We start from the raw sequence: 7175 nt of genomic DNA, 5'->3' as shown, positions 1-7175 counted from the left end.
TCTATCAGCTGGTTGTAGCAGCCCGGCAGTTTGGCCTTGGGCAAGTTCCTCCTCACTTCCTCCTTCATCATTTGATATCCAACAGAATCGACCTGCTCGACGCCGTCACACCCAAAGATGCTACAGCCTATTTTCAAACCTTCTCATCCCAATCCCTGTTGACCTCGCATTCACTTTTTCGGCCATTGACCTGGTGGTCGATGTGGAAGACCCATGTCTCTATGCTGCAGCAGATTCATGCTGAGTCTGAAGTCTCTGAGGAAGAGGTATTACTGTCAGCCCATCGTTCTTCCTTCTGACTTTGCTAAATTCCTTTTCTGATTCCATTTGCTCTTTTTTGTAGCAGGAGGATGGTCCGGAGCCCAAGAATGATGATGGATCTAATTCCAGTTCTTGCCAGTTGCCCCTGTGGTTCTCTTTGGCAAAAACGCACCTCCCCCTTCAAAAGGCATCATGCGGATCCAGCCAGCACCGCGAAGTTGACCCCTAAGTGGAAACGGTCTTCTGACACTGTTGCCCCCCGAGCCCACACTAAGGTGAGAAAGATGCTTGTCAGGAAAATTCGGAAGGAAGCTGGGCCATCTTCTACCAGTCAAGAAGCTCCGATTGCTGGCCAGGTTTGGATCACCCCTCTCATAGTTGATCCTCTGCTCATGTACATTTTAACTTGATTACGCTTCCCTTTCTTGTAGTCCGTCGTTGTGGACATTTCTAGTGGGGAGGAACCCGCATGTCAAAAGGACTCAGCTCCAGAAGCTCCGGAAGATTTTCTGGCACCGATCAGTGCCCTGGTCACCCTTCAGGATCCCGTCCTAAAAGCTCTGGAAGGCCCTGCAACACCGGTTGATGCTTCAGTCACCCTTCAAGGTCTGCAGGAGCTGGTCGTCGCCGCGTTGGACGTTGGTCCCTCTCTGGAGGGGCTTGCTGTCACCTCATCAACTGTCAGCCTTCCTCCGAAAGGGGCACGCCTGCAAGAGCCGACCGCTGCTTCATTGGCTATCACTCCTCCTTCTGAAAGGGTAAGTCCCCAATAGCCGATCATCGCTTCACCCGATGTCATCGCTCCTCCTCCAGAAAGGACGCGTCCTTAGGAGCCGATCATTACTTCATCGGCTGTCGTTACTCCTCCTCCAGAATAGGTATGTTTTATCACCAGATTGTTTACATCTTTCCTTGTGCTGCCCTACTCACATGCCTTCTTTCAGGGCCTGAACGTCTCAGAGTTGCTTGCATTTAATCTTGCATCTGTCGGCTCGGCCATACTAGAAGTTGACGATCCTCAACCGGATTCGACCAGTGTCGCCAGTCAACTTCTTCGTGTGAAGGACCTTCTATCACCTCTGATCGACGCCTTGGTTCAGGATTCCAGTGCAATAAAGCAGATTCTTGAGGAGATTAAATCTCAGCTTCCTGCAGTCCTTCAGATCAAGCTCTGGCCGACCAGGCACCTCCCTTTCTTTCGGGCAAGAGTAGAACAGGCTCATCATAGGATTGAGACCCGTCGCTCTCAAGCCCCCTTGAAGGCCAACATTGTTGAGAGGTGCCGGTTACTTAACGAAAAGAAGGCGGCTCTAGATGCCAAGGTCGATACATCTGTGCATTCTCAACGGCTTCATCTTCTGGAGAAGGAATTAGAAGACGTCAAGGCTAGGGTCCGGGCAACCGAGCAGTGCATCCAAGAAGAGAAAGATCTTATTGTCAGCTCCAAGCAGGAAGCAGCAGCCTTGACCGCTCAACTGAAGGTAGATCTTGCAGAGCTGAGCGCTTTGGGTAGGCAGGTGGTGCCAGGAGTGGACAAGGATGACGAAGCAGTGATTGCTGAGGCTGATCGTGTCCATCTTGAGGCCATTGCTGCCATCGACGAGTTCCTTCAGTAGGCTTACTTCTAATAGATAAACTTGCATATATTTATTTTAAGCTTCTAAAGTCGATGGTCATACATCGGCTATTCGATCAAATCCATGTGTTAGGTATAAAGTACTTCTCATTTTCTTTTACATATGTGGGCTGACTGCATGCATCGGCCTTCTTTCCTTGTTCCTGTCTTGGCACATATCACCAGCTTCATCTGTACGAGCCATTGGGTTCTATCGGCTCATATCTTCCCGCACAGCCTCGGCTCTCTTCTTATTCAAGCCCGTTGATCATATCGGTTCACAGCCTGATATGTAGCATCAGCTTTACTGCTCACCATCCCACATGCTCGGGAAGTACTTCTTGAGATGTTGACCATTGACCGCCACTGGGAACTTGACGCCATCTAATTCTTATAGCATATATGCATTCCCCGATAAGACTTGGTCAACCCTATAAGGCCCGTGCCAGTTTGGAGACCATTTGCCATACGCGGCATCTTTAATCCCCAATGGTAGCACCGCTTCCCAAACCAAATCTTCAACTTGGAATTCTTTTGGCTTGACTTTCTTGTTGTACGCGCGGGCTACTTTGGCCTTATTTTCTTTGATCTTTTCAAGTGACCAAAGCCTGAGCTCTGTGAGGTCCTCAGCATTATCATTCATCAGAGTAGCATACTCTTCAGCTGTTAAGTCATTCTGAAACTCTATGCGCCTCGAGCCGGCCGTAATTTCCCACGGTAAAACAGCCTCCTGTCCATACACTAGGTGATAAGGAGAAGTTTTTGTTGCTCCATGGCAAGAGATACGGTATGCCCATAATGCCTCTGATAAGGCCTCGTGCCAACGCCTAGGATATTCATCAAGCTTTCTCTTGATCAGCTTGATAAAGCTTTGATTGGATGCTTGAGCCTGTCCGTTTGCTTGGGCATAATATGGAGATGACCTGATCAGCTTGATGCCCATGTTAGTGGTGAATTTTTTGAATTCCTCTGAAATAAAGACCGAATCTCCATCTATTGTAATGGTCTGGGGGATCCCAAACCTATGAATGACATGCTCCTTGACAAAATTAATAACATCTATGGATGCTACCAACTTCATGGGAACCACCTCCACCCACTTGGTAAAGTAATCCATGATGGCCAAAATAAACTGGTGACCTTTGCTGGATGAAGGATTAATTTTGCCGACCATGTCCATGCCCCAGCCTCTGAACGGCCACGGTTTGACGATAGGGTTCATTACTGACGCTGGTGCCATCTGAATCTTCCCGAACCTCTGACATACCTGACATCCTTTATAATATTTGAAGCAATCTTCAAGGCATGGTAGGCCAGTAATACCCTGATCGCCTACTTAGCAACTTCATCTTGTGAGCCGATTGGTGAGTCCCACGAGTACCTTCGTGGACTTCATATAAAAGCCGATTGGATTCAACCGGCCCCAAACACTTGAGCACAGTCCTTCTAAAGTCCTGTAGAACATGTCATCTCCTATCAGGACATATCTTATAGCTTTGTAGCGTATCCTCTTGGGTGCCCCTCGAGCCGAATCCTTCAAATAATTGAAGATATCAGCTCTCCAATTTCCTTGGTCTAGTAGGTGTACCTGAAGATCGGTTCTGTCTGCTACAGCCTTGTACCCCGAAGCCATCTGTGCCAAATCATTGGCCTCAGAATTTCGCGCTCTAGGTATCCAATAGAAATTTATGTACCTGAACTGGGCCATCAGCTCTTGACATTGTACCCATAACGGGAAAAGCAACTCGCTCTCACATCTGTATTCTTCTGTGAGCTGAGAAATTACCAATTTCGAGTCCCCAAAAATTTCCACTGCTTCAGCTCCGGCCTCCAGAAGCAATTCCATACCTTTACGCACCGCTTCATATTCTGCGAGGTTATTGGTGCAAGCGGTAGGCAATCTGATTGAAAAAGAATACGTTGCCCCCGAGGCGATACAAGAAGGATACCTATGCCACATCCATCTCCGCAAACCGACCCGTCAAAGTACATGGCCCATGCACGTATGGAAAGTGCTGCTATGTTAGTATTGACCCTTTCAGCAATAAGATCCGCCAACGCTTGCCCTTTGACCACCTTCACGGGTTGATATCGGATGTCAAACTCTGACAATTTCCCAATCGGCCTTTCAACACAGGAGCCGATAGCATATGTTTTATGACATCCGATTTGCAGATGATAATTATCTCGGCTGATAGCAGGATATGACGAAGCTTGGTACATGTAAAGAATAAACAAAGGCATAACTTTTTGATATCAGGATACCTTGTCTCCGCGTCTAGCATCCTTCTGCTGGGGTAGAACACAACCCTCTCTTTTTTTCATGCACTTGTATCACTACTGATGCGATGGAGGTGTCACCTACTGATAGGTACTCGCAAAATGGCCTATCTTGTTGGGGTGGAACAAGCACAGGTGGTTTTGACAGATACTCCTTGATCTCTTCAAATGCTCGTTGCTGCTCTGCCCCCCAGCGAAACTCTTCATTGGCTTTAATTTTTACCAACTCCATAAAAGGCTCAATCAGCCCAGAGAGATTGGAAATAAACCTTCTAACAAAGTTGATCTTACCAATGAACTGCTGGAGCTCCCTCTTCGTAGTAGGTGGCACCATGGTGCGCACAGCTTCTTGACTTTTAGGCCGATCTCGATTCCCCTTTCATGAACCAAAAAATCCAAAAATTGACCGGCCGAGATGCCAAAAGCGCACTTCTTCGGATTCATTCTAAGCCCAAACCTTCTAGTTCGTTCCAGAACTTGTCGTAAGTCCTCCAAGTGCCCTTCAACCGACGCAGACTTCACCACAACATCATCAATATAAATTTCCACCAGCTTGCTGATCAAGTCGTGAAAAATGTAGTTCATGGCACGCTGATACATAGCGCCAGCATTCTTCAACCCAAAAGTCATAACCACATATTCGAACAGACCCACTGCCCCAGGTACTCTGAATGCAGTCTTGTTTATATCTTGTTATAACCGGCATTGCCATCCATAAAACTCATGATCTTATGACCGGCAGCCGCGCTAATTAACGTCTCTGCAACAGGCATCGGATATTCATCCTTTGGAGTAGCCCTGTTGAGGTCTCTGAATTCCACGCAGACTCGCCATTGACCGTCCTTCTTCTGCACAGGTACAACACTTGAAATCCACTCGGCATACCTGCAAGGCCTGATAAATCCTGCTTCTAGCATTTTCTCCACTTCCTTTTTAACTTCAACCAAGACCTCAGCCTTCATCTATCGCGCTCGCTGCTGAAACGGCCGAAATCCATTCTTGAGAGGGAGCCGATGCTCGACTATACTCCTATCCAACCCAGGCATCTCCGTGTAATCCCAGGCGAAGCAATCTGCATATTCCTTTAGCAAAACTATCATCGGCTCTGGTAAATATGGGCGTAACTTTTTGCTTACAAATGTTGGTCGTGGCTTATCCCCAGGACCAATATCTACTTCTTCGAGCTCGTTAGTCGATGTAAACCCATATTCTAGTTTCCCATCATCTGTTAAATCAACACTGCAGATGGATAAAGAAGATAATAAAAAGAATTTTAGCTGATCGTCGAGATCGGCTGCTTTATGTCCTTCATTGCTTTTTGAAACTTTACAACAAGAGTATGGCTGGCTGTCAAAGCGGGCCTTCCTGTAACTGCTATGTACAACACTTGACATCAAAGATCTACACTTTATTTCTTGGGGCCGATAGCGGGGATCGGCCTCATTAAGTGCGTCAGAGCAGCTCGTTTTCCGTGACTCATCTACTCTGTAAGGCCAGTGGATAAGACCAACCTCACCCTATTTTTTGTAGCTTCAATGCGGTCACAGCCTTCCAAACTGATCCTTGAGATCGGCTCTTGGTCCTCCGTGTCCCAAATGCTCATAGCAGCATGTGAGATCTCGATCGAGTCATCTGCATGAACCACCTCTACCTCATCTCCATCCCACTGGATTAGACATTGATGCATTATGGAAGGGATGCAACAGTTGGTATGGATCCAATCCCTACCAAGCAAGACGTTGTATGTGCTCTTGCTGTTAACAATGAAGAAAGAGGTCGGGACAGTCTTGTTCCCAACGGTCAGATCCACACTAAGGACACCTTGAGCTTCTGATGTCTGTCCGTTGAAGTCACTTAGCGTGACGTTGGTCTTGATCAGATCCCCATGTGACCGCCCCAAGTGGCGAAGTACTGAGTACAACATTATATTAACTGCCACTCCTGTGTCAACCAACATCTTGTTGACGGGCTGGCCATTTATGTAACCCTTGAGATATAAAGCCTTCAAATGCTTGTAGTTCTTTGCTTGTGGCTTCTCAAATATTACCGGCCGCGGCTCCAAGTCAAGCTGGGCTACCGATAACTCCTCATGGGCTCGAGCATGGAATTCTGCAGGGAGCACAAACACCATGTGCATATCAACACATCGGCTCTTGTTGACTTCGGCCGCCACTCCTTCCTAGGAGGGCGTGACTCCCTTTTCTGCGCATAGTGGACTTTATCCGCCAAATCCGGGCGCGCCTTCCTTAGTGACTCAAGATATCTAGCCTCAGCTTCTTTCAGGCTGCGCAACCATTGAACCCTACATTTTTTAGAATGGTTAAGTCTATCAGGGCACCCGCACGGACGGTGATACTTATCCTCTTCTTCTTCAAAGTCCACCCTCCTTTGTGGTGGTTTAATCTACTCTTGCTGAGACGGCACAGGTCTCAAACATTGGAAAACCGAGACGCCCTTTGCGTCTTGCTTCCCAGGTCTGCACTCTAGGCAGTCCTTGGTAGTAGGCAATCGACTCATGCCGGAATCCCAACGATACCTGAAGTACGGGCAATGCCAATGATCACACGTGTCTTCCTATTTCTTCAAACGCTTTCCAGTACGGCGCTCATGCTCCTCTTCCTCTGACTCACGCCAGAGATGCTGTTGGTACTGGTATTCGTACTTCTTGAGGAGATCAGAAGAAGCTGGCCACTGATTCCTAACATGCCTCACTTGTTCCTCTGTGATATATCCCTTTTCTTCTTTTTGGTTTGGCGACGTGATGCAAACCCTGCCATATTGATGCCGAGCGCGAAATCCAATTGCCGCCTCGCAGACCGGTCATAACCTTCCACCATGTTCATACTCGGGAAAGGTTGGGTATCGACCTTCATGGCGGTTTGGCCCAAGATCAATCGGCCTTGCTTGATAGCCAATTGGATTTGTTGGAGTTCCTTGTAGTCGCTTGTGTTGTGGGTGAAAGAGTCATGCCACTTGCAATATGATCTCCCCTTCAGTTCTTGCGCTGTAGAAGGCTTAT

The sequence above is a fragment of the Panicum hallii genome, chromosome 6 (assembly GCF_002211085.1).
Source record: "Panicum hallii strain FIL2 chromosome 6, PHallii_v3.1, whole genome shotgun sequence".
In the NCBI taxonomy this organism is placed as follows: domain Eukaryota; kingdom Viridiplantae; phylum Streptophyta; class Magnoliopsida; order Poales; family Poaceae; genus Panicum; species Panicum hallii.
This window is presented reverse-complemented; position numbering follows the sequence as displayed.